At 43.1% G+C, this 26,123-nt stretch overlaps 1 long non-coding RNA gene across 1 annotated transcript; it reads right to left on the minus strand.

Annotated features, from left to right (window-relative positions):
* Positions 1–4,322: 4,322 nt before the first annotated feature.
* LOC119866588 lies at positions 4,323–11,641 on the minus strand. The gene is made up of 3 exons (XR_005380604.1): positions 11,452–11,641; positions 7,299–7,421; positions 4,323–5,136 (listed from the first exon to the last, which is right to left on the minus strand). It is a non-coding gene; the product is annotated as an uncharacterized LOC119866588 (long non-coding RNA).
* Between the last annotated feature and the right edge of the window lie 14,482 nt (positions 11,642–26,123).

Consider the following 26,123-nt stretch of genomic DNA (forward strand, 5'->3'; position numbering starts at 1 on the left):
TTTTCTTTTTTTAGAAGTTTATTTATTTTTAAGTAATTTCTACACCCAATGTGGGGCTGGAACCCCAAGATCAAGAATTGCATGCTCTTCCGGTGCCCCTTATACATTTTCTAATAGGTGATTTTTATTTTTTTAAAGATTTTATTTATTTATTTATTCATGAGAGACACAGAGAGAAAGAGAGGCAGAGACACAGGCAGAGGGAGAAGCAGGCTCCATGCAGGGAGCCCGATGTAGGACTCAATCCTGGGACTCCAGGATCACGCCCTGGGCCGAAGGCAGGTGCCAAACTGCTGAGCCACCCAGGGATCCCCTAATAGGTGATTTTAGAAGAGACGGATCTTAAATAGTTGGTCCTCTGTTTTATGTTGCTGATCTTCATGTAATGGATGTCTATCTAAAAGTAATGTGAGGGATCCCTGGGTGGCGCAGCAGTTTAGTGCCTGCCTTTGGCCCAGGGCGCGATCCTGGGGACGTGGGATCAAGTCCCATGTCGGGCTCCTGGTGCATGGAGCCTGCTTCTCCCTCTGCCTGTGTCTCTGCCCCTCTCTCTCTCTCTCTGTGTGACTATCATAAATAAATAAAAAATAAAAAAAAATAAAAAAAATAAAAGTAATGTGAGGTCCATCTTGCTGCTAAGATAATGCCTTTCCAAATTGTTTTGCTTGAAGTAAAGGGTGTTTGTATCCTCTAGAGCATACTGCTTCCCAGCCGAACCTATGGGACATTTCATTCCTAGTTCATTGAATGTATTTATTGAACACCTACCACATGCTAGAAGCTGTCATAGGTACTGAGTGGTAAACAAAACATGGATGGAGACTTTAGTGAAGAAAACAAACATAAACCAAAACATACAGATAATTATGAAAACATAAATTATGATAAATAATTTAAAGGGAAGAAGGGATTTCTTCCAAACCAAGGTGGAGAAATAGAACTCTGGGAATACTGAAAAGTTTATTCATACAAAACAGATTCCTATGGAAACCTAAACAAAGAGCAAAGATTAAAAATGATTGTGCAAAAAATGTGTCATGTCAAGGTATTTAAATACATTATGTTGCCATTAATTGGCCTTGAGTATGTCACTAAATGGAATTCTGTTTCAAGACAGGTTTGAGCCCGTGGCCATGCTGAGATCATGAACAGTGGATCTTCTCCTAATCTGGTCTGCTCTAGTTAAAACAGGCTCATACCAACTACAGTGTCACTGGGGAACAGAGCCCCTGAGTCAGGGCCATCGTGGAAAACATCTGATTAACTTCTCCATTATTGTTCATTTCTGACGAGATGCAGTTGGATTCTGGAAAGCATCCTTGGGTGTGCAAGCCAGAGTGATCTGAGTTCTGCTGCTAGCCCTTTCAGTCAGTGAGCTTGGCTTCCCTTCGACTAGGCGAGGTGGCGTATGAAGGTTTGAGCTTGATGACCTTAAGGAGTATTTTTTAGGATCACGTTTTATTTTATAAGGAATGGACAGTAGAAAAATATTCCAATAGAATCACTTTATATTTAATCAGGACATGACGTTTTTGGTGCAATGCAGTAGGAGCACTAGATTGGGAATCTGTGGATTCTTGGAATAATGTGATTTACACTCATTCAGACCCAGAGTACAGGTGAGTTCATGCTCCACTGCGGTCCTTGTTCAGAGACAAGGAGGCTCCGGAGTGGGTTAGCATGCAGGTTCTGGGTTTAAATCAAGAACATTCCACCAAGTAGCCATGTGCACTTGGGCAGGAAACTTGTCCTTCTTAAGCATCAGTTTTTGCATCCATAAAACGGAAACTTTCTCATCTATACTCTTCCAGAGTTGGAGCAAGGGCTTATAAATTGGTTGGCACAGTGCCTGGCAAGTGCCCAATTACTGTTCACGTTCACTTCATTTTTCTTATTAATCATTATTGTGGCTTCTGTTATTGTGATCCTTCAGTTGGGCGTGTCACATAAGCCCCTATGTCTTGGGATCCTACCTCTGGTGCCTGCTTCACGGGTCATGTAGAAAGTCAGATTTAAGTATGGTGGGGGTAAGGTGGGAGGACTGGCAGGTGAAAGCAGAAGGCTGGACGTCTCCCTGTCTGCAGCGTGGCTGTTTTCTGAGGGTGGGTTTGGCTGAGGCTGGAAGGCAGGTCTGTCTTCCTCCAGCCCTGATGGACTGAGGCACATGCAGACACGTTGCCCATCCAGGCAGACAGGCCCAGCCGCACATGGTTCATTTGGTGACTGTCATTCATGGCTCATGCTGTCTCATGCCAGAGGCAGCCAGAGGGCACCTCCATCTCAGTTTCCTCTCCAGACTGACACTGCCCCGCTTCAGCTTCCTTGTTTGAAATGGCTAGAGAAGGGCACAATAGGACAGCACCATTCTTAAAAACAATGCTGTAAGCTAATTAAAAACAATACAATCCAGAAACTGTGAATGGTGTGCTAGAGCTGGGCACCTGTTGTCACGCAGGCTGCCCTGGGGAAGAGCAATTAGTTTGTTTGGCAAAACCACTGGAATGTTCTTGGTGGGGGCGGAAGCTAGGGAGTGGGTGGTGGGTTTGCTCCTTGGGTGTGTTGCCTCCTTCCAGAGCAGATGGGCCTGAAAGAATTTCTCGAGGGAGGAGGGACTGCACCAGCGGGGGAAGGCCCGGAGGGCTGTTTTCCTGTCCAAATGGCCCATTCATAAAATGCCTCCTCTTCCTCCTCCAGATGGCATCAGCCACTGCCCAGTTTTCCCCCACCTCAGGGGTTCATTTCTCTCGAAGGGGGGAGGACGAGCGCTGTCAGCTAAAAGGGTGCTAGGAGCCTTTCTTCTCTAAGCTCCATCCGCTTTACTGCTCAGCCGGCGGGGTATGATAGATGGCCTTGGCCTCACTGGGTCGTGTGTTCAGCTGGGAGCCAGCATCTGCCAAGGGTGTCTGGCCAACAGCAGGGCTGACATCCACGACTGACCAGCCTGGGCTCTGGTGCTCTGTCGCACAGTGGCTGTCACAGCGACAGCTCACCTGGGGCCGGGAATTGTGGACATTTGGCAGAGTGGGGGGTTGACATTCCCCTTTGACCCAGTGTGGTCCACTTAAACTGGGGCCGGTCAGTAAGGCCCAAGGGAGATAGGTGGTTCTGGAGGGTCAGTTTGTGCAGCTGCTACTTGCAAGGGAGAGCTGCACCCCCACCTTTCTCTCCTGCTCCTCCTGTGTCCTTCCACCCACCCTCCTGTGTTCCCTTTTGCTTCTCTTTTCTTTCCACTTATTTTCTTTTATTGAAGATTTTATTTATTTATTTGAGAGAGAGAGAGCAGAGAGCACAAGCTGGGATGGGGGGAGAGGGACACAGGGAGAGGGAGAAGCAGGCCCCTGCTGAGTAGGGAGCCTGATGCAGGGCTCAATCCTGACCCTGACATCATGACTTGAATTGAAGGCAGACCCTTAACCGACTGAGCCATCCAGAGCTCCCCTTTCCACTTCTTTCTTACAGTCTGTGTCTCTGATTCTCTCTCTAAATTCTGGCATAATTGTAGATGTGATTTGTTAAAAGTCACAATCAATCTTGACTCTGTATGACCCATGTCTGTGCAGGGGCAGTTGCTCAATGGGAGAGAAGTAGGGTTTCTCTGTTTCTCTCTGTTCCTCCCTGACCATGTAGGGAAAGCCCTGGAGTGAATGCAGAAGGGACCCCTCTGCAGAAAGCATTTCACTCCCTTGTCAGGGCTCCTTGAGGAGCTGGTGACAGAACTGGCCCTGCACCCCAGAACATAGGATCTGCCTTCATGGTCTGCCCCAAAATCTCCCCCTCCTGTGCTGATACTTGCAAGGAAATTTTCTGTCCACTTACTTCTTACAGTTGGGGGTTGGGTTAGGCTTTGAAAGGCCCCATGGAGAGAGTCAGAGGTCTGCATTTATCCTTTTATTTGGCGCTTTATGTTTAAAGATGGGGATCCTCAAGTTATACTGTCTTTTTAAAAAAATTTTTTTAAAGATTTTATTTATTTATTTATTTATCTATTTATTTATGAGAGAGAGAGAGATTGAGAGAGGCAGAGACACAGGCAGAGGGAGAAGCAGGCTCCACGCAGGGAGTGTGACGTGGGACTCCATCCCAGGTCTCCAGGATCACACCCCGGGCTGAAGGTGGTGCTAAACCGCTGGGCCACCCGGGGTACCCTATACTGTCTTTTAAAAGACAGCATTGGGTAAAACAAGGCATGCTGCCTGCTAATCCTGTCTGCCTTCAGGTCACTCATGAAGTATCTGTGATGTTGAAATTATTTTCAGTTACCTTTTTTTTTTTTTTTAAAGATTTTATTTATTTATTCATGAGAGAGAGAGAGAGGCAGAGACACAGGCAGAGGGAGAAGCAGGCTTCATGCAGGGAGCCCAAAGTGGGACAGGATCCTGGGATTTGAGGATCATGCCCTGAGCTGAAGGCAGACACTCAACTGCTGAGCCACCCAGGTGTCCCTTCAGTTACCTTTAAGGCAGATAAAGACAAACCCTCGAAGGTGATGCTGGTTCTTTTTGGCTCAGAAGGTCATCACAATGCTTTTTTAACTTTTTGTTTTGAAATCGATTGACTTCAAAAAATCACAGAAAATCCACAAATATAGCAGAGTTCCTGTGTACTTTTCACCCAGCTTCCCTTTGTGTTAACAACTTACATAACCGTCTTGGTTTTCTCAAAACCAAGAAAGGAAAAAAAAAAAAACAAGAAAGGAATATTGGTACAATACTAGTAACCAAATTACAGGCTTTCCTCCTCCAAAATTTAGCCATTTTCCCACTAATGCTTTTTTTCTATTCCAGGATGCAGTCCAGGCATTTAGTTGTTGTGTCTCCATCCTCTCCTCCAATGCTTGATAATTTCTCAGTCTCGCCTTGTCTTTTATGAACTTGACACTTTGGAAGAGCCCTGGCCAGTCACTTTTGTAAACAAGGATCAGCCAATTTTTTCTGTCAAGGGCCAGGTAGTAAATATTTCCAGCTTTGCAGGTCCTGTAGTCCCTGTTGTAGCTCCTTGGCTTTGCTGTCATAGCACAAAAGCACCCTGAGATGATACATAAATGAATGAATGAGCTTGGCTGAGCTCCAGTGTAACTTCATTTTTGAAAATAAGCAAAGGTCCAGGTTTGGCTGTTGCGATGCAGTTTGCCAACCCCTGTTGGAAAAAGACCCTAGATTTGAGTTTGTCCGATGTGTTCTCATGATTTGATTGAGGTTTTGCATTGTTATTATTTTTTAAATATTTTATTCATTTGAGAGAGAGAGAGAGAGAGAGCACATGCATAGGAGCATGGGGGAGGGATAAGGGGCAGAGGGAGCAGCAGGCTTCCCCCTGAGCAGGACTCCATTCCAGGACCCTGAGATCATGACCTGAGCTGAAGGCAGTTGCTTAACCCACTGAGCAAATGAGTTTTGCATTTTTAAATAAGAATCCTGCAGAGGGGATGTGCATCTTTTAATCACTTGGTTGAGGTGGTGCTCTGAAGTTAGAAGGTGCTTTTTCCCTTCCTGTGTAATTAAGAATATCTCCCTTGGGAGATAACTGTAAGATTATGCAAATACCCTGTTTTTCCTCAAACTCTCACTTGCTAATTTTAGCACCCTTCAGCGGAGCTTGCATGCAACAGTTATGACTGTAGCCTTCTAATGGTGAGTTTCTGTCTACTCATTTCTTCTACATTTATTAATTGGAATTCTTCTGTAAGGAAGAGCTGTTCCATCTCCCCCAATTATATATTCATCAATTATTTAGATCAGTGTGGACTCATGGATAGTTCTTTTTTATTATGATGATCACAATTTTTGAGGAGGCTGCCAAATGTCACCTCTTTTGGACTTCTTTGGTCTCATCCAGCTCTGGGCCACCCTCTTGATTTCATAGTTGGCTTTATTCTAATGACAGCTCTGTGGGCATCCGGTAGCCTCAGACCCAATAAGTCTGCATTTCATTAACTTGTTAATGGCAGAAGGGCAGTTTTATTTTTCAGCGGAAGCATTGGCCAAGTTTACACTTCCAACCTGCCACACAGCTGCTAAGGGGCAGTGGGAGGTCAGCCTTAGGGCGACAGGACGGGTGGAAGCTGGTAATTGGTTTTCATTAATCTTTCGGGTGAAGGAGTTGGTAGTATTTTCTGGTACATTTTAGATCAGATTTAAATTGTGAGTTTGGGGCAGCCCCAGTGGCGCAGCGGTTTAGTGCTGCCTGCAGCCCAGGGCGTGATCCTGGAGACCCTGGATCGAGTCCCACGTTGGGCTCTCTGCATGGAGCCTGCTTCTCCCTCTGCCTGTGTCTCTGCCTCTCTCTCTGAATAAATAAATAAAATCTTAATAAATAAATAAATAAATTGTGAGTGTGGTCCAGGGTTGGAGTTGTCTCTTCCCTCTTGCTCTTTGGGAGCTTTCTTTTTATTCTATTTGTTTGGAAACTTTAAAGGTGGAAACCCTTGCTTATGTGCTGAGTTTAAAGTAAATAGAGTTTTATTGCTTTTGTATACACGTTCCTAGATTAACCTAAAATGTTAGTTTAAATGGCTCAATTAGAAAACCAAACAGACTTCCAGAATATAAGCCATCTGATCTTAAATTTTTTATTTTTTTTATTTATGATAGTCACAGAGAGAGAGAGAGGCAGAGACATAGGCAGAGGGAGAAGCAGGCTCTATGCACTGGGAGCCCGATGTGGGATTCGATCCCGGGTCTCCAGGATCGTGCCCTGGGCCAAAGGCAGGTGCCAAACCGCTGCGCCACCCAGGGATCCCTGATCTGCTCTTAAACACACAATGAGTATGCTGAATCAACTTTTTAAAGTAAGAGAAATTTCTATTATTCCCTATAATTAAAATTATTCCTTTAGTCATCATATGGGAGATTAGGTGATCAGCCAGTGGATATGGCTCTTCTATTTTTGTTAGCTCTGTAGATGCTTTTAGAAAATGTCTTTACTTAGGGCTCTTTGGTCAATGTGATAGAAGGAAGAGAGAATAATCAAGGCACGTCCTGTTACTTAGAACAGAGGTGTATTCCTTACTTCAAAAGATTTTTTAGCTACTTAATTTTTGGAGAAAGAATGACTAAACCTGGCTTTAAAAAAAAATCATAGAAAGGGGTGCTTGGGTAGGTCAGTCAGTTGGGTAACTGCCTTCAGCTCGGGTCTTGATCTCAGGGTCATGAGTTCAAGTTCTGCTTTGGGATCCCTGTTCTGCGAGGAGTGGCTTCTCCCTCTCCGTTTGCCCCTCTCCCTGCCTGCACATACACGCACACACTCTCTCTCTCTGAAATAAATAAATAAATAAAATCTTAAAAATAAAGTATGGTCACCTCCTTTGGTGATTGGGTCAACTGTTGGCTTGGTTAAAGACATTGATGGTGTGGGCTTTCCTGGAAGCTCAGCACTTTTACATGTGATCTTATGGATTCATTGTCATCCTGTCCTTGGCGGGCCTGTCAAAAAGAAGTTATTTTGAAAGTCTATTGTTGATTGTACATTTCATTCCATCAACTGCTCCATGCATTTCACGTAACTGCTGGAGGCCTCTGAGATAAGAGTGGAAAAGTGCCCTGTGCCCTTCAGAGAGGTGGGTGATCTATTTTCGACTTGGAGACCGGTGACAAACCTGTCTTCTGTCAGGTCAAACTCGCAGGGACTTTCTTGTTTTCTGTTCCTGTGTTGACAGCTGTGTCTGTGCTCAGAACGGTCATAGGGTAGCTGAAAGATAGCTGTGGCATTTAAACACCTAGATAGGAAGGGGTGATGGAATGTATTTTTCTTTGCTATTTTAGTTAGCAAGTCCCTAGTAGTCCATAGTGAGAGGTGAAGAGGAGGGACTTCTGGGGGGTTGGCGCAGGGGGACAGGAAGGGATGCCAGCTTCATGTTTGGCAGGGATGGGGAAGAGACATTTCTACCATCAGTTAGTTTAGTGCCTGGAAGAGAATGACTGGAAGGAAAAATGGAAAATAGAGGTAGAATTTGAGGTGGCCTTGACTGGGGGAAGGTAGAAGGTATGGAGGTAATGAGAAAGGCAAGGTTATTTATTTTTTTTGCATGTTGTGTCAAACATAAATTATGACTCTTGCACCAAAAATTGCATTTCTTTACATAATACATAATGTGAGAGTTTGTTTTAAAAACACGGTGGTACAGGCTGTTGTGATGACAGAGCTGTAACAGAAATGTGCATGTAGTTTTGATGGGAAGTGTTTTAAAAAGCAGTTCGAATTCCCAGTGTTTGGTGTCCACATTTGTTAGCCATGGAGCCTTGACAAGTTCTTTACTTTCCTCCTCTGCAAAATGGAATCAGGTCCGCCTGCCTGCCTCACAGGACTGTTATGAGCATCCACGTTATAATGTTCTACTATATTGTCAAGGATCTTCAGATATTTTGTAATAGAGCCTGTAATAGAAACGGGTGGGTCTTACATCCATCCAGACCTCACTTCCCTCTATTTATTTACAATAGCTAATGGCTGGTTCCCTCAGTCTTCCTTTATTGAAGGTCATGGCTTCCTTGGAGATTCTGATGAAAGTCTGGGTCTCCTATACACACATACACACCCACCCACACCCTTCCCCCCCAGATTTAGCATAGAATGTCAGGGATCCAAAGTCTGAAGCCCAGCTAAGAATCTCTGATTTGACTGTGGTTTTCTTTTATGGAAACTACAGTTTGATCTGAGAGAACTAAGTTCTTACAGGTGCCTGGCATTTGGAATTTGCTTGTGTGCATATTTCTAGATCATTTATTTTTCCAGTGGAAGAAAGCAATACGTTGTATCTCAAGTATAAGCTCATTGCTTTTCTAGTACTGCCCCAGTTGAGCTGCATACAGCAAGGTTGTAAACTTGCATAAAGCAAGGTTATGAATTTAACAAAAGCAAAAGCTAAGTCATATGGTACTGAAAGTAGTAAGATATTAACAATAAATAAATTAAAGGCACTCAAATCGTGTTTCCTTTTTGTGTATGTGTGTGTGTGTGTGTGTTTCCTTTTTCAACCTAAAAATGTCATAGCTCTCTAGAGGGTTAACACTTTTTTAGTGATGAGCCCAATCAGTGCAATTTAAATCATCCATGATGTATTTATAGCGGAATGATTAAGTTGGATGATGTGACAAACACTTAAATTGTATTTATGGTCATTGATGGTTTTACGCATCATTAGAGAGGAGCATAGTTACACCAAATTAAAGGGAGACATCTGATCCAGACATCAGTTCAGTAATTTCATGGGAAAAAATAAATCTAAATGAGCAAAAAATGTTGTGGTATTAACTCCGATGTGATGGTATTACAACTTTCCCCAGTTACTTAGTAACACATATTGTAGAACAAATGTTTGAAACAGAAATCTCATGTTTTTGCATAACAGAAAGAACCCTGTACTAGGAGTTGAGCTGGGGGTCAGCTCTGCCCAGACATTGCTGTGTGATCTTGGGTAGCTCACTTCACCACTCTGGAGCTGTGCCGCACAAGGGATGAGACTGTATCTCTCAAGGGAGAGAAGATTTCTTGCAGTGCTGATATTTTGTGACTTAAATCTAATTGTGTAATGGCTGCTTTTGAAAAAAAGTTCCATCAACATTTAACATAAATACAGAAAAGTGGCCAAATTATATGTGCAGAGCTCACTGAATTTTTATTCTTCCGACCAGCCCTGGATTAAGAAATTAAGTGTTATTAGTATTCTTTTTTTATAATAAATTTATTTTTTATTGGTGTTCAATTTGCCAACATACAGAATAACACCCAGTGCTCATCCCGTAAGATTTGTGTGAAATCAGAAAAGACCCCGAATAGCCAGGGGAATTTTAAAAAAGAAAGCCATATCTGGGGGCATCACAATGCCAGATTTCAGGTTGTACTACAAAGCTGTGGTCATCAAGACACTGTGGTCCTGGCACAAAAACAGACACATAGATCAATGGAACAGAATAGAGAACCCAGAAGTAGACCCTGAACTTTATGGTCAACTGATATTCGATAAAGGAAGAAAGACTATGCATTGGAAGAAAGACAGTCTCTTCAATAAATGGTGCTGGGAAAATTGGACATCCACATGCAGAAGAATGAAACTAGACCACTCTCTTTCAACATACCCAAAGATAAACTCAAAATGGATGAACGATCTAAATGTGAGAAAAGATTCCATCAAAATCCTAGAGGAGAACACAGGCAACACCCTTTTTGAACTCAGCCACAGTAACTTCTTGCAAGATACATCCACGAAGGCAAAAGAAAGAAAAGCAAAAATGAACTATTGGGACTTCATGAAGATAAAAAGCTTTTGCACAGCAAAGGATACAGTCAACAAAACTCAAAGACAACCTACAGAATGGGAGAAGATATTTGAAAATGACGTATCAGATAAAGGGCTAGTTTCCAAGATCTATAAAGAACTTACTCAACTCAACAGCAAAGAAACAAACAATCCAATCATGAAATGGGCAAAAGACATGAAGAGAAATCTCACAGAGGAAGACATAGACATGGCCAACATGCATATGAGAAAATGCTCTGCATCACTTGCCATCAGGGAAATACAAATCAAAACCACAATGAGATCCCACCTCACACCAGTGAGAATGGGGAAAATTAACAAGGCAGGAAACCACAAATGTTAGAGAGGATGTGGAGAAAAGGGAACCCTCTTACACTGTTGGTGGGAATGTGAACTGGTGCAGCCACTCTGGAAAACTGTGTGGAGGCTCCTCAAAGAGCTAAAAATAGACCCTACGACCCTACCTACGACCTAGCAATTGCACTGTTGGGGATTTACCCCAAAGATACAGATGCAATGAAACTCAGGGACACCTGCACCCCGATGTTTCTAGCAGCAATGTCCACAATAGCCAAACTGTGGAAGGAGCCTCGGTGTCCAACGAAAGATGAATGGATAAAGAAGATGTGGTTTATGTATACAATGGAATATTCCTCAGCTATTAGAAATGACAAATACCCACCATTTGTTCAACGTGGATGGAACTGGAGGGTATTATGGTGAGTGAAGTTATTAGTATTCTAGAAGGCCCTGCTTGTTGTTCTTGTTCTTGAGGCTACTCCTAAATGGAGAGGGGCAGGGGTGGGGGTTAGGAGGAGGGAAGGAGAGAAAGAGGGAGGAAGGAGGGGGGAGGGAGAGAAAGCACTTAGAAATTTGGAAGTCTAACAGTAAAAACCAAAAGTTTATTAATTGGGAATCCTATTAATCCAGTCCACAATCACTTAGCCACTATTTTAAAATCCAAATAGGGGATCCCTGGGTGGCACAGCGGTTTGGTGCCTGCCTTTGGCCCAGGGTGCGATCCTGGAGACCCGGGATCGAATCCCACGTCGGGCTCCCGGTGCGTGGAGCCTGCTTCTCCCTCTGCCTGTGTCTCTGCCTCTCTCTCTCTGTAACTATCATAAAAAATAAAATAAAATCCAAATAGCTTTGAAAATTGAAAGTTTTTAAGCAAAAATTTGGCAACAAAATCTTACCTGGAAGAATAGGCAGCTGTTTGTAGTCTTTATTTATCCTACATCATGTGGCCGTCAGGCATCTGATTGAGATGCTTCTTGAGTGTGATGATAAGGTGCCGCCTGCCCCTGCAGGGGTGTAATATACAACACATGTGTCATGTTTCTTCTTTGAAGTCAAATAGATGCTAAATTCCAAAACAAATCTGGCCCCAAGGATTTTGGATGAGGGACTATGGAATCAAGCCACAGCATAATTGTTTATAAGAGTGGACACTTGAACTTTTTTTTATTGCTTAGGTTTACATGATTTTTATCTGAAAAGTAAAACGTATGCAGTTCTAGTTAACTACCTGGCACATTATTAGACAATTCTCTTCCAACCCTACATTTTTTTACAAATAAACTTTTATTTTGGAGTAATTCTAGGTTGAATAAAAAAGTTGCAAAGAAACTGTAGAGAGTTCTCCTATAGCCTTCACCTAGCTCCCTTAATGTTGACAGTTTATATCTGAACATTTGTCAAAACTAAGAAATTAACTCTGGCATAATACTTTTTTAAAAAAATATTTTATTTATTTATTCATGAGAGACACAGAGAGTGGGAGAGGCAGAGACACAGGCAGAAGGAGAAGCAGGCTCCATGCAGGGAGCCCGACGTGGGACTTGATCCCGGGTCTCCAGGATCACAACCTGGGCTGAAGGCAGATGCTCAACTGCTGAGCCACTGAGGTGTCCCAACTCTGGTATAATACGATTGGCCAAATTATAGACATTGTTCAAATTCCTCCAGTTTTCGCACTAATGTCCTTTTTTCTGTTCTGGGATCCCATGTGGCACCCAGTTGTCATGTCTCCCTGGTCTCACTCTGTGACAGTTTCTCAGTCTTTTCTTATTTTTCATAAGCTTGCCAGATTTGAAGAATACCAGACAGGTATTTTGAGGCGCATTTGTTTGCTTGCTTGCTTAAATTTTTTTGTTTGTAAGCTTCTTAAAATCAAACTTTTAATTGAAATTACTGTAGACTCTCGTGCATTAGTGTGAAGTAATAGAGAGAGGTCCTGTGTACCCTTTACCCACTTCCTCCCAAGAGTGACATCTTGAAAACTATAGTCCAATGTCACAGTCAGGACATTGACCTTGACACAGTCAAGAGACAGAGCATCCCCATTACCACAAGAATCTGTCATCCACCCGAACTGTTGCACTCTCTTCTTGGTTCAGTGCAAGGCTGGGCTCTGCTTCAAGGAGGATAGGGCTGAGCAACAGAGGCAAACCTGTCCTCATGGAAATTTGCTTCCAAGAGACAGACATGGACAAAAAAATGCGAGCACAGAGAATAGAATGTGAGCTAAGAAGTGGTTGAAGAAAAATAAAGCAGACTAAGGACACAGAGGGAGGAAGAAATCCAGCCTATTAGCCGTTTTTGGCTATCTTGAGCCCTGGTCACATTGGACCAGCCTTCCCTCTCAGTGTGGTAGGCAGGAACTTCAGAGCAGCTGCTTGGTTTTGATGGGGTAACTGCTTCATCTGTGTTTTGCACTCAAGTCCTGTTTGTTGGAAATCCACGGTGGTGTTCTGTGCTATTAGTGGGTCTTTTAAAAATCTGATGAACTTGTTTTAAGTTAAATTCCACTGAGAGCCTTGCTTCTGTTGCTTCTGGTTCCACACTATAGGGTCTGGCCGGACATTGATGGCATTTTGTGAATTTATGTTGTTGTTTTTAAAGTAAACTCTACACCCAGCATGAGGCTCAAACTCACGACCCCGAGATCATGAGTTTGTAGCTGTACTGACTGAGCCAGCCAGGTGCCTTGGCATTTTGTGAATTTGTGACAACAGAGTGATACTCCCATTACAAGTATAAAGTGGCAGTGTTTCTGTTTCTCGGTATTCTTGGTATCCTCAAGAAGCTGTGACATAAAAGAAGGGGGAGGTTTGGGATTGCAAATATTTAGAATGGGTTTTTTATCTCTTTGTCAAATCATGTCACTCATAAAAGAGATTTTGTCATTTTAAGTGCTTCTGGATGATGGGTATTTAAAAATACTGAAGTAGGGCTTTCAGATGACTAAATGGAATGTTATCAGTTATTTTAAAGACCTGGAAATGAATGATTTCAAGTGAACAGCTATGGCCATTTTTTTTTTTATTGTGGCAAAACACATATAATATAGCCACTTTTAAATATGTGATTCAGTGGAATTAAATACATTTACACTGTTGTGTAGCTAGCTGTCCACCCTGTTTCCTTAACATTTTCATCTTCCAAAAGTAGAAATTCTGTATCCATTAAAAAGTAACTTCCAATTCCTCCTTTCCCTGGGAGGCCCTGGTAACCTCTGGTCTACCTTCTGTTTCTAGAAATGTGCGTAATTTAGGTATCTCATATAAATGGAATAATAAAATATTTGAACTTTTTTGTATCTGGTTTATTTCACTTAGCATAATGTTTTCAAGATCCATCCATACTGTAGCATGTTTCAGCACTTATTTCATTTTATGGCTAATAATTTTCCATTGTATGTATTTTGTTTATCCAGTCATCCTTTGGTGGACACATGGATTGTTTCTACCTGTTGGGTATTGTGAATAACGCAGCCATGAGCATTGGTATAAAAGTATCCATTTCCATTCTTTTAGGTATGTACCTAGGAGTGGAATTGCTGGGTCATATGATAATTCTATGTTTAGCTTTTTGAGGAACTGCCAAACCTTTGCTACAGAGGTTGTACCGTTTTACATTCCCACCAGCAATGAACACATCCTCAAAAATACTTATAATACTAATAAGTATTAGTATCATCTTTAAAAGATTTTAAAGTAATCTTTACACCCAATGTGGGGCTTGAGTTCACAATCCCAAGATCATGAGTCTCATTGCTCTACCGATTGAGCCAGCCAGGCACCTCAAAACACTTGTTATTTTTGTTTATTTGTTTTTTTTATGGCCATCCTAGTGAATGGTAAGTGTTACCTCATTTGTGGTTTTGATAAAAAACCCATTCTAAATATTTGCAATCCCAAACCTCCCCCATCTTTTATGTCACAGCTTCTTGAGGATACCAAGAATACCGAGAAATAGAAACACTCCCACTTTATACTTGTAATGGGCGTATCACTTCATCTGTTGTCACAAATTCACATCGCATTACTCTATAACTAATGATGGTGAGCATCTTTTCATATACTTAATGGCCATTTGTAAATCTTTTCTGGAAAACTGTCTATTCAAGTCTTTTGTCCTTTTCCTATTTTTGAGTTGTTTTTTTTTGTTATTGAATTGTAGGATTTCTATGTATATTTGCGATATAAATTCTTTACTAGATATATGGTTTGCATATATTTTCTCTGGTTCTGTGGACTGTGTCCTCATTCGTTGATCATGTCCTTCAGTGGACAAAGTTTTTAATTCTCATGAGGTCCAGTTTGTCCATTTTTCTCTTTTTGCCTGTGCTTTTGGTGTCATATCCAAGAAGTCATTGGCAAATCCAAAGTCATGTTGTTTTCCTCTATATTTTGTCATAAATTGGGGTTTGGGGTGCCTCTGTTGAGTGCCTGACCCTTGGTTTTAGTTCAGGTCATGCTCTTAGGGTCCTGGGATTGAGTCCGATGTCAGCTCAGCACTCTGCAAGGAGTCTGCTTGGGATTCTTTCCCTCCCCTCTGCTTCTCCCCACTCTGCTCCTCCTCCCACTTGCATGTTCTCTCTCTAAAATAAATAAATAAGGATGCTTGCGTGGCTCAGTGGTTAAGCATCTGTTTCCGGCTCAGGGCATGGTCTTAGAGTCCTGGGATTGAGTCCCACATGGAGCTTCCCTTGAGGAGCCTGCTTCTCCTTCTGCCTATGTCTCTGCCTCTCTCTCTGTGTCTCTCATGAATAAATAAATAAAATCTTTAAAAAAATCTTAAAAAATAGGTTTGTAGTTTAAGTCTTTGATTCATTTTGAGTTTTTTTTTTTAATATATTGTATAGGGTAAGGGTCCAGCATCATTCTTCTGCATGTGGACATCCAGTTTGTTGAAAAGATGGCCCTTTCCCCTTATATATGAGGTTTTCCCCCTGGACTGTCTTTTTCATTTGATAGGTTTATATGTCTATTTCTTTTTTCTTTTTTTTTTAATTAAAAAAATTTTTTTTATTTATGATAGTCACAGAGAGAGAGAGAGAGAGAGAGAGAGAGAGAGAGAGGCAGAGACACAGGCAGAGGGAAAAGCAGGCTCCATGCAATGGGAGCCCAACGTGGGATTCGATCCCGGGTCTCCAGGATCGCGCCCCGGGCCAAAGGCAGGCGCTAAACCGCTGCGCCACCCAGGGATCCCTATATGTGTATTTCTATTTCTATACCAGTACCACACTGTTTGGATTACTATAGCTTTGTAGTAAGTTTTATATCAGTCTTCCAAATTTATTCTTTTTAAAGATTATTCATGGTCTGTTGAGATTCCATATGAATTTTAGGATGGATTTTTCTATTTCTGTCAAACATTTCATTGAGATTTTTTTTTGTTTTGTTTTTTCATTGAGATTTTGATAGAGATGGTATTGAATCTGTAGATTACATTGGGTAGTATTGACATCTTAACAATATTATTAGGTTTTCCAGTCCATGTGTATGGAATGCTTCTTCATTTATTAATGTGTTCTTTAATTTTTTCAGCAATGTTTTGTAGTTTTCAGTGTACAAGTGTTTCATCTGCTGTTTTTGATGGCTATTGTAAGTGGAATTGTTTTCATGATTTCCTTTATGGTTTGTTCATTGCATAGTGTATAAAGATGCAACTGATTTTGTGTGTTGATTTTGTATCTGGCAACTTTATTGATTGCTGCTTGGCTCTAATATGTTTTTTTGGGGTGTGGAATTTTTAGGGTTTTCTACATGTTACATCATTCCATCTGCACACAGCAATGATTTTACTTCTTCCTTTCCAATGTGAGTGCCTTTTTAAAAAATCTTTTTCTTGCCAAATTCAGGCTAGATCTTCCAGTACTACATTAGACAGAAATGGGGAAAATGGGCATCTGTCTTGATCCTGATCTCAGGGGAAAAATTTTTAGTCTTTAATCATTAAGTATGATGTTAGTGGTGAGTTTTTCACAAATGCCTTTATAGTAAGAGAAGCTCCCTTCTAGCCCTAGTTTGAGTGTTTTTATCATGTTGAATTCTGTTTAATGCCTTTTCTGCATCAGTTGAGATGATCATCTGTTTTTTCCCCTTTATTCTGTTAATGTGGTGTATTATATTGCATGATTTTTGTATGGTGAGATGTCTTTGTATTCTGGGAATAAATCCCATTTGGTAATAGTGTATAATTCTTTTAACTTGCAGCTGAATTCAGTTTGCTAGTATTTTATTGAAAAATTTATATCAACACTAATAAGAAATACTGGTTTTTAGTTTTTTTAAAAGGTTTTATTTATTTATTCATGAGAAACACAGAAAGAGCAAGAAGCAGAGACATAGGCAGACGGAGAAGCAGGCTCCATGCAGGGAGCCTGATGTGGGACTCGATCCCAGATCCTAGGATCACGACCTGAGCCGAAGGCAGGCGCCCAACTGCTGAACCACCCCAGCATCCCACTTGTAGTGTCTTTATTTTTTATTTTATTTTATTTTTTTAAAGATTTTATTTATTCATGAGAGACACACACACACACAGAGAGAGAGAGAGAGAGAGAGAGAGAGGCAGAGACACAGGCAGAGGGAGAAGCAGGCTCCATGCAGGGAGCCCGACGTGGGACCCGATCCAGGGTCTCCAGGATCACACCTTGGGCCGAAGGCGGCACCAAACCACTGAGCCACTGGGGCTGCCCCTTGTAGTGTCTTTAACTGGCTTTGGTATCAGGATTATGCTGGACTCATAGAATGAGTTAGCAAGTGCTCCACCCTCATCACTTTTTTGGGAGCAGTTTGAGAAAGAAGGATGTTACTTTTTCAAATGTTTGGTAGAATTCACCATGAAGTCATTTGATCCTGGGATTTTTCCTGTTGGGAGGTTTTTGATTAATGATTCAATCTCCTTACTTGTTACAGGTCTTATCAGATTTTTAATTTCTTCATGGTTCAGTTTTGGCAAATTGCATGTTTCTAGACATTTGTCTGTCTCAATTATGACTGTTTTTCAATGGAACTATTGGCAAAGTAATTACTTCTTTCTGTTGTATTGAACTACTTTCTTGCCTAACAGTGAAACTCTCATTTTGAATGGTGTGTTATTTCTTTACAAAGTAAAGTACCAAGGAATATGAGGGTTTTGCTTGTTTACGTTATTGTTGTGTATTCTATTTTGTCAAATCTATAATAAGATATTTTACTGTGTGTTTTGTGACCCATTAAAATGAGAAAGTGTATATAAGACTATCAGGCTATATAAAAACGCTTCCAAGCATACTAGTGACTTACAGTTTAGGTTACAGGGTTTCTCTGACATATTTTGGAAAATGCCATTATTGACTGACAGTTATCCCTACTCTTGGTAAACTGACCTTGGTTTTCTTGTTTGTTTGTTTGTTTGTTTATTTATTTATTTATTTATTTAGTCTTTTGAAGATTGTATTTTAAGTAATCTCGGCGTCCAATATGGGGCTTGAACTCACAACCCCAAGATTAAGAGTTGCATGCTCGACCTGTTGAGCCATCCAGGCACCCCAACTGACCTTGTTTTTATATGGCCTTTAGCCCATTAAATTGGTAAAAAGGAATGAACCAGTGATGTATTTGGCCCAAGTTTCTTTTTTCTCAAGTTTCTTTTTTTTTTAATTTTATTTATTTATTCATGAGAGACACACACACACAGAGAGGCAGAGACACAGGCAGAGGGAGAAGCAGGCTCCACGCAGGGAGCCCGACGTGGGACTCGATCCTGGGTCTCCAGGATCATGCCCTGGGCTGAGGGCAGCGCCAAACCGCTGAGCCACCCAGGTTGCCCTCTCAAGTTTCTTTTCAGCAAATGGATCAGAGAGCCATGAGAAGGAACCCCCATCCGTATGGTATGAGAGCTTTGTGACTTTCCTCTGTGCTTCCACCTGGTCCTCATGGTGGGTGTTTTTTAGTAGAGAGTTATTTGTTCATCAGTTATTTACTGAGCACCTGCCACGTGCCAAGCATTGTAGCCAATGATACTAACACAGAATCACACCAAACAGGCAACTTCCTGTATGGTTGGAAGAACCAAGGGGTGAAACCAAAACCTAAGAGTGGCGTTGGTCCTCAGAACGAAGATGGTTTTGCCACTCACATTGTTCTGTTCCTGTGAATGGAGTGACTCCATTAGCAGGCACTGTTATCTCAGCTGGGGTTGGGTTGACCCGTATATTGGAAACTTGTGTAGCGTAACTACCTTGAAGGGGAAGAGGACCATGATGAAGCAGCAGGTAAATTTGTTCAGGGCCTTCAAAACCTTCTAGACTTATATGTGAAAGGTGATATTCTGGTCGTGGAGGAAAATCTGGTGGAATGGGATCTAACCATTTCATTGCACTTAAACTACGAATGCAGAGAGAGACAAAATGGAGGGAAGAGTTGAGGTTTGGATTCTGAGTAGCTCTGCTTGCAGTGAAGAGCTGATGATGCTTTGGTTTAAAATAGTCATTTGCAAACCTTAGGCCTTTCAACAACAGCACAGCAGATCTTATCATAAGAGGGTAACTAGTTCTGTTAGAATGTCCCTTAGTATTGCATTCCAATCTGGTACCATGAGAACTGACTAGTGCTTCACTGGAGAGGTCCTACAATTTTGAAATACATCCTACTCAAGGAACAGGAGGGAATCTGGCCGGTGAGTCAGACATGTGTCAAGAAAGATATACTAGCAGAATATCATGTCCATGGTTCAAAGACTGCCTTTACCTCTCCAGTTACATGTTCATTGAGAGGAGAGCATTAGATTTTTCAGGTGTTGTTGCTTCAAAGCGTTCTTAAAACTTCCACATGTGGTTGAATTTCTTTAGGACATTCTTAGACAAAGAGTGAGGTGATATCCCAGGGTGCAGAAATCACTAAGTTTTCCGACTCCTGCTGAGCGATGACCCAGAGTCCCCTGCAGTTTACCTGATGTGCTTTATTCATCTCCCAACTGGAAGCCCAGGATTGGAAATTTAACACGGAATAAATAATGAAATCTCGGCTTCCGCAGGTACAGAGGGCATAAATAATCCAACCGCCTGCTGCCCGGGCATTCTGTATCTTGGGCCGTTTAGATACGGTGCCCAGGCACTCACTTGTAACTGAATATGTCAGAAGGCGGCTTCTACTGGGGACAGGGAAGGGGTGCTGTTTCAGGGCAGTGTGCTTCCCCGTCTGCTGGAAACCTGCCTCCATCCTCTGACTCCTCTGGAGACCCTTTGTTGGCTTGGTCTCCAAGGAAATTGCATCTGTTCCCTGCCCAAGCACGAACACCAAAAACAATACCCCAACTCCTCTTCTGGTTAAATGAGGGAGGTATAATATTGAAGAGAGGCTCAGGAAAATCTCTCGTTTAAGTGGAGATGTTTGGGGAGACAGAGGAGTTTGCTGTTGGGGAGGAGGATCTTGCATACTTTATTCTCAGAGTTAAGAGTTTGAACCTGAGACCATCTGAGCATTGGATAGTGGCTGAACGTTGGTGTCATTTTCTGCTTCAATAGCAAATCTAGCGAAGGGCATTGAGGAGAAGCAATCCATTTACTGGTGACCAAGGTGAGAATACAACTATTGGTTGTAATTACATTTGCAACCTTTATATGGCTTTGCACATGGTAGAAGTTTAATAAAAGTCTGTTAAATGAGCAAGAGAAAGAACACTGATGCATTGTTATGATTTGCACTTACTAGTGGTGGTCTTGTCTGGTCCAGTGCCACTCCCAGGGATGTCCCCAGACCAACAGCATTGGCATTACTTAGAATCTAGTTAGGAATGAAAATTCTCAGACCCATTACAACCCATTGCAAAAACCCAGACCTGCAGATGCACATCTCTGGGGAGGACCTAGGAATCTGTTTTTAAGAAACCCTCCAGTGATTCTGATGCCTATTAGAACCTGAGCACCTCTGGCCTAGAGTTGTGTCACTTGGGCAGGGGACTGAAGAATCTTACATATAATTCCTTCCTTTCTCAGTAGGAAGTTACCACAGTTGGTTACAAGCAAATTATATTTTAAATCTTACACGTATGTGTTTCTTCACTCCCCACCTCCCACAGCTTCTCACTCAGGACACAGCTAGTCTCCTGGTTCTTTTCTTCAGATCTCAAGCTTCCAGATTCTATGCTCTGTCTTTTCTAGGACAATAGCAATGGATGGGGTTGGAAGCACCCTTCTATGTGCTGATTGCCAGAAGGAGGATGAGCTATCATGTCAGACCCTTATCGGATGCCCACTATGTTCTAGGGCTGGGCTGCAGTGAATAGTACACAGTCCCTGTCCCCAGGACCTCAGGAGCTCCAAAAGAGGTGGGGAGGTGATGGGTGCTGGGCCAGGTGAAGGAGGCAGTCACTGGGCTGTGTACGGGAGCGCCCAGACTGGCCAAGCTCAGACTTGGGCCAGTGTGGAATAGGAGAGGCTTTATGGAGGAAGTGCTGCCTGGGTCACTTTTTTTAGGACAAGTAAGGTGGCAGCAGGGTACAAAGCAGTAAGGGCAGAAGGGAATTTTAGGTGGGAGGGGCAGCATTGCTGAAAGCAAACTCTAGAGAGGGCTTTATTCAGCTTTTGGGGACTCTATGTGTCCTTATCAGTTTTACTTTTTTTTTTTTAATTTTACTTTTTAAATTGAGTTATAACCTACATGGAATAGAGTGTATTAACTCTTAGGTTTGCGGCTGGATGGAATTTTGAACATGTCCTCCCTCTTGTAACCACCAGCCAGATCAAAACGGGATACTTCCAGCCTTCCAAAAGGTCCTTTTAGTCCACAGGCCCCTTCCCCAACTGAAACCCAATTCTTACCTCCTTCACCATAGATTCATTTCCATTGGGAACTTTTTTAGACTATAAACTTCAACCAAAAATTGGTCCTTGTTAGCCAAAGACCCCCAACAGGCCAAATATGGCTCCAGCTGATGTGTTTTGCTTAGCATATACATTTTTAAAAAATTCATTTCTAAAAAAACAAAAAAACAAAAAAACAAAAAAAATTCATTGCTAATGCTTAAAAATTGGGGGATTTCACCTAACAGTCAAAAGGTCTGGCAATACTGGGCTCCTGTACCTTGGCAGCAGCACTGGGTTGAGTCAGGTAGGGACAGTCCTCTCTGAAGATGGGGCATCTACTCTTTGGTAGTACCCACTGCTCTTCATTGCTCACTCCCAGTTGTACTTGTCACATACCTGGCCCTGTGGGCATTTGAGTTTGCAGTCCCTACCTTTAAGTATGATTTTTTTTATTCTTGGTTTGGGACTCCAGGATGGCTGAGGGTGCTGAACAATTTTTACTCATTCATTCACCGGCATTTATTGAACACTGTTGAGAAGCCAGGCAGATGCCAGGTGTTGGGAGTACAGAGGTGTTCACAGCAGAAAGCTGATTTGTGATCTTTGGGCTTGCAATGCAGATGACCAGGTGTGTGGCACAGTCCTGGCTTTGTGAGTTCACTTCTCACTACCCCTTGGATGCCACCCATACAGGCTGTGTCCTGGTCCCCAAGCCCTCCTCATCCTTTATAACCAGCACACTCTTGCCATCCTTTTCTCGTTTCTGTCTGTCTAGCTCCCATCCCTCCCTCAAGCATTTCCTCAGGTCACTTCTTCCAAGTCTTTGCTGACTGTCCCTTTGTCTTGTGATACCTGCCTCCTCTGAACTCCTATAAATGCATTTCCCACATCATGCAATTGATTCTGTTGTTGATTCCCTCACCAGAAAAGGGCTTGCTTCTTTTTTTTTCAAAATTAGTTTCAGGGACGCCTAGGTGGCTCAGCAGTTGGGTAGCTGCCTTTGGCTCAGGTTGTGATCCCAGGTCTGGGGATCAAGTCCCATATTGGGCTTCCTGCTTGGAGCCTGCTTCTCCCTCTGCCTACATCTCTGCCTCTCTCTCTCTCTCTGTGTGTGTCTCTCATGAATAAATAAATAAAATATTTAAAAAACCAAAATCCCCCCAACAAAACCCCAAAATTAGTTTCAGAGGTAGAATTTAGTGATTGATTAATCAGTTGCATATAACACCTAGTGCTCATTCCATCATGTGCCCTCCTTAATGCCCGTCATTCATTTACCCCTTCCCCTGACTGCCCCCCCTCCAGCAACCCGTTTCCTGTAGTTGTCTCCTATTGTTTTTTTCCCTCTCTGATTATTTCTCATTTTATTTTTCCTTCCTTCCCCTATGTTCATCTGTTTTGTTTCAAAAAGGCCTTGTTTGTTTGTTTGTTTCTTTTTTTTAAAGATTTTATTGATTTATTTGGCAGAGAGAGAGCTCACACACACAAGCAGGGGGAAAGGCAGAGGGAGAGAGAGAAGCAGACTTTCCACTGAGCAGAGAGTCCTACATGGGGCTTGATCTGAGCTGAAGACAGATGCTTAACCACCTGAGCCACCCAGGCACCCCAGAAAGGCCTTGTTTCTTAAACTAGATCTCGCATGCCCTGTGGGCAGAGTCTTTGCCTTAGATTTCCTGATATTGCCTCACAATGTCCTGCATGATCCTAGGCACAGAGCAGGTACCTAGTCAGTACGGCAGGTGGGCTGGGGAGCAAAGCTGAGCCCCAGAGGGGCCACAGATGGCAGCACCAGGGTGAGAAGCTGGAGAGAAAAACACCTTCGAGCTGGAGAGAAAAACACCTTCGAGACGCCGCAGCCTCCTAACCATGAAATTGTCCTTTCTGGCAGTTGTCTCTTAGGAGTCCTGCCTGTCTGCGAGGACTTATGTCCTTGTGAGAGCGTTGACACCCCGCAAGGAGGGCATAGACACTCCGGTCGCTGGGCCGCAGGCATTCCGGGCAGTGTCATGTGAGGTGGCATTTGAGGTTATCCCCTTACAGCCTCACAGAGTGTCCCTGGGGGTGGCAGGGCAAGGTTCCCTGAAGACAGCTTGTGGCTGGAAAAGGAAGGTGTCATTTTGACGGCGGTTCCCTCGCCCTCGGCCTTCAGCGGTGCTCCATCAAGAACCTGGGGTGCCTGTTCTATCCCACTTTTCGTCCCTGATTCAGTGATGCAGATAACAAAAAGCAACCCATTGCAAATAGCCCTACACCTTGTGAACTTCCCTTCATTAAAAGTACCTTAGCTGCTGGCAAAGAATGGTGACCTTTCTTTAGTAGACGTCTGCTCCCAGCCCAACAGGCCAGACCACTGCGGTGGAGGTGGGAGGGGTGAGAAGAGCCTTTAATTCAAGGGCCAAGAGCCATCCCATTTGCTAGGGTTCTGTTATATGTCACTTGGTGTGCAGGGTTCCAAGAACTACTTGGCCTCTTGACGGGGAACATGATAGAATGTCAGGACCTAAGCTAATGTAAAATATGTTTTGCCCCGCCAAGTCATGCACAGGCAAAGCAAGAAGCCCATCGGTCATTCACACGTCTGCACCATGTGGCCAAGGGGCTCTGCTGATGGGATTTCGCCTTTCCAGAGCGGTGTGATGATGGAGGTCAGGCACACAGTGGCGTCTTACTCAGAGCAGGCTGATTTTGAAAAGCATAAGGTAATTCCTTAAAAAAAAAAAAAAAAAAAAAAGCATATTCTTAAGAGGCACTGGTTTCCAGTCTCCTTTTTCCCTTATACTTTCCCCCTTCCTGGTTTCTTTTCCTTTCCATCTTCCTTTCCCCCACTGTTTCTGTATCTTTGTATTTCTCTGTTGTGCTTTGGTCACCACCCCCAGATTTCCAGGTGACAAGGCTGGCCAGGTTGACGGGTGCTGCATTGTCATATTTGGGAGCTTCAGATTTAGATATCAAGGACAGTGAGACCTGTAGGTTTCCAGGGTTCAGCCTTGGGCCGGTTAGGGAAGGCGACATTGGTCACTGTAAAACAGCGTTGAGCAAAATCATTATCGGCAAGTTGTACCAATTGAGAAATGTTTGGCTGCCAACAGAAAACCCAGACACCAGAGGACCATTTCTCCTGTATTTAATACGAAGTTTGGAGGCAGGTGTCCCAGCGTTGGTTTAGTGGTTTGACGTGGACTGCAGGGACCCAGGGTCTCTCCATGCCTCCACCTCACCACGTCCAGTGATATACTGACCCTCATGTCTGTGGCCTCCTCCTGACAAGGTGGCTGACACAGGTTCCAAGAATCATGTTTTTTCATGCAAGCAACTGGAGCAGCACGTGGGGGATGGAGAGCAGGCGACAAGAGTCTCTGTTTACCTCTCTCATCTGCGAGTGGAAATTTTGGATCCTTGTTGCAAAGGAAATGCTTTTTAAATATGAAAACTGACACGTGGGCCTGAGTCATTTGGGGCTGTTGGTGGCAGTGTGAGCTGAGTGAGACTCCCATTCTCCTGATGACTGTTCCCAACTCCATTACCCGTTGTTCTTTCTCAGCATCACAGATTGTGAAGAACTTCATTTCTGCATGGTTTCTTCCAGCACCAAGTTCACAGCGGGGCTTAATTTTCATCGACTGATAAACCAAGGCTTAACTGAGAATTTTTATGAGCTCCTGCCATAGAGACCAATAAAGTCCAGCCCCTACCCCTTTTATTCTGGATGGTTCATCATATCAGCTTGGACCATGGGTAACAGACTGTTCACATCATTTACTCAGTGGATTAGTATTAAGTTACAGTGCCCTCTGGTTGGAAGTTTATCTTTTGAAAAGTTTAGGTCTAGTGTTCATTTGGCTCTTTCCAGCACTGAATCTTGGGAAATGATTTCTCTGCTAAGATAATTTTGATTTTTAACATGCATGCCCACACCCATGCATCTGCACATACCCCAGCTCTCCACCACTCCAGTGGGAAAGGAGACTGCGGTTTCATGGTAGCTGTCTTTTTGATGAATGTCCCCATGTCCACCCAGAGGCCGTGACATTCCTGTCTTCCCCACTTGATAATCTGAAAATCTTCCGAACCAGATTGTCCTGAGATAGGCCTGTGACTCTGGAATGCCACCGAGGTTCTGGGTTTCAGTCCCCAGGGCCCACACTGGCTAGCATGTGTCAGGGCCTGTGGGCCTGAAGCTAATAAGGCAGAGAGCTAAAGACACAGTGCCCTGGCGACAGGACCACAGGACTGTGGGCTGGGGCCAGGGAGTGGGAGATGTGACGCTGTCACCTGGTCTTGTTTCAGCCTCCCCTTTACTTTGACTCCCAGATGCATTTTGCTTTTTAGGACTCCTCACTCTTTCCCATGAAACGTGCTCCCAGATGTATCCAACTGTTCTCTGTGTTTTCCAACCTACACAGGAAGAGTGGACGTTACCTGTGGCAAGCTGGTCTTGCCACAGGTATTCATCCTCCCATGGTGGGAGATTTTACATTCAAAGTTAGGGATTCTGCTTACTTCTTTTAAAGTGGACAGCCTGGGAAGTTCTTGACTGACTTTCTGATCAGAAGGATTTGTCATACTTGTGGCTGGATTTTGGGAATCTTCCAGGACAGACATTGTCGGGAGGCAGAGTCTAGTCCACTTGGCGGCCCCCAGCCTTTGAGGGTGAAGTGAAGAGATCTCTGAGAGGAGGGTTCTGCATCGAGATTGCCTGCCTTGGAATGAGATGCCAGCAGTCAGCCTACTTGCTGTGGGTCCTTTGGATGAGTTGTTTAAGCTGTCAGTACTGCAGTTTCTCCATCT

This window comes from Canis lupus, chromosome 28 (genome assembly GCF_011100685.1).
Source record: "Canis lupus familiaris isolate Mischka breed German Shepherd chromosome 28, alternate assembly UU_Cfam_GSD_1.0, whole genome shotgun sequence".
Classification (NCBI taxonomy): Eukaryota; Metazoa; Chordata; class Mammalia; order Carnivora; family Canidae; genus Canis; species Canis lupus.